We start from the raw sequence: 2,342 nt of genomic DNA on the forward strand, positions 1-2,342 counted from the left end.
TGAGAAATTGGATATGCTTCATTCCCTTTTCTTAATAACCAGGTTGATTTAGATGCTTCATTTAAATTAATAAATTAAGAGAAAGTGAAAGATGAATTAGGTAATCCTTATACTCTTTAATCAAAGATTTGAATTTTAATTTGTTTATCATTTAAACCAAGGATCAACAAACACCCAATGAACCCAATCTCTTGAATCAGGCTCTCTCATTATTGAATTCCCATTTACTTTACTTGTTTAATTTGATTTAATCATCCATCAAAATCAAAACCCCCCTTTTTTATTTTATTTGCTCATTTGAATTAAGAGGTTAATTGTTCTCTTGGGATTCGACCTGGTCTTACTATTACTACAAATCAAATTGTAGTCCAATAGAGAAATCAGTAAGTAAAATTATAAATCTATTTTGTCGGGCTTCGACAAACCCGTCAAAATTTGGCGCCGTTGCCGGGGAACAATTTAGTTTCTTGATTCATTTTCCTTTGTTTTTGATACCTTTTATGACCCGCACCTCCCGTGGAAGTGAACGAATATTTATTTCTGAAATAGAAAAAGAAATACGGAGGTTAAGAAAAGAAACAAAACAAAGGAGTGTTTGTTCATCGTCTTTAGAAAATTTTGAAGAAATCAGAGAAAATTTTATTTTTCAAATTGAGGAAGAGACGATGGCTGGAAATAGAACATTAAGGGATTTTGCAGCACCCAATTTAAATCGCCAATCATTTTGCATTGAGTTCCAAAATCCAGAGGTACCTTTTGAACTTAAATCTGGATTAATTTACTTACTCCCTTCTTTTCATGGTCTTACAGGTGAAGATCCTCATAAACATTTGAAGGAGTTTCATGTCGTTTGTTCCGGTTTGAAACCCGAACGAGTAACCGAAGAGCAAGTTAAACTACGAGCTTTTCCTTTTTCTTTAAAAGATAAAGCTAAGGATTGGTTGTACTATCTTCCATTGGGATCTATCACAACATGGACAGAAATGCAAAGGTTATTTCTTGAGAAATTCTTTCCATCTTCACGTGCAGCAAATATTAGAAAGGAGATATGTGGAATTAGACAATCTTGTGGAGAAACCTTATATGAATATTGGGAAAGGTTCAAGCAACTGTGCACTAGTTGCCAACACCATCAAATACCCGAACAACTCCTTATCCAATATTTTTATGAAGGATTGGCTCCAATTGATAGAAGCATGATTAATGCAGCTAGTGGAGGAGCGTTGGTGAATAAGACACCCGATGAGGCAAGACAATTAATCTCCACTATGGCTGAAAACTCCCAACAATTTGGAACAAGATCAAACAGCACCACCAAGCAAGTTAATGAGGTAAATAATTCTAACATTGAAAATAAATTTGCTGAATTAGTTTCTTTGGTGCGTCAAATTGCAGCAGACAAAGTGCAACCTGAAAAGGTATGTGGAGTATGTTCAAGTGTGGGACATCATACTGATGAGTGCCCATCATTACAAGAAGATTTCCAACATGCAAATGCTATTGGAGGATTTCCAGGACAACCACAACGCAATTATGATCCTTATTCTAACACTTACAATTCAGGATGGAGGGATCATCCAAATTTTAATTATGGAAATCAAGGAGGACAGCCAAGGTTTCAAAATCAGTCATATAGTAGACAACCTCAAGTGCACGAACCATATAAACCTTCAACCTCTAACTCAGGTATGCCTTTGGAAGACATTGTTAAAAGCCTTGCTGAAAGTACTTTTAAATTTCAACAGAAAATGGAGGCAGAAATTCAGAATTTGGGAAGCCAAGTGGCTCAATTAGCTACATCAGTTCACAAATTGGAGGCACAAAATTCTGGAAAATTACCTTCCCAAACTACGGTGAACCCAAAGGAAAATGCTTGTGCAATCACATTAATAAGTGGGGAGGAAGTTCAATCAAGTCCACCTCCAACAAGAGAAGAGAAACAAAAAGAACCACTCTCTGTACCTCAGAATGATCCTAAGGTAAACTCTAATCCTATTCCATTAATTCCATCTAAATTGGCTCTGTTTCCTTCAAGATTGGCAAAATCAAAGGACGAATATGAGAAAGAGGTATTGGAAACCTTTCGAAAGGTAGAGGTAAACATTCCACTGCTTGATGCAATAAAGAAAATTCCAATGTATGCTAAACTTTTGAAGGAATTTTGCACAAATAAGAGAAAATTGAAAATTGATGAAAGAGTAATGGTGGGCAAAAATGTTTCAGCTATGATTAAAAAGAGTCTACCCACTAAATGTAAGGACCCAGGCATGTTTACAATGCCTTGTGTGATTGGAAATAAACGAATTGAACATGCCATGCTAGATTTAGGAGCATCAATAAAT

At 35.6% G+C, this 2,342-nt stretch overlaps 1 non-coding gene across 1 annotated transcript; it reads right to left on the reverse strand.

Annotated features, from left to right (window-relative positions):
- Positions 1 to 1,031: 1,031 nt before the first annotated feature.
- Positions 1,032 to 1,138, reverse strand: LOC136201769 (small nucleolar RNA R71). The gene has a single exon (XR_010674111.1). It is a non-coding gene; the product is annotated as a small nucleolar RNA R71 (small nucleolar RNA).
- Positions 1,139 to 2,342: the final 1,204 nt, after the last annotated feature.

This window comes from Euphorbia lathyris, chromosome 7 (genome assembly GCF_963576675.1).
Source record: "Euphorbia lathyris chromosome 7, ddEupLath1.1, whole genome shotgun sequence".
Classification (NCBI taxonomy): Eukaryota; Viridiplantae; Streptophyta; class Magnoliopsida; order Malpighiales; family Euphorbiaceae; genus Euphorbia; species Euphorbia lathyris.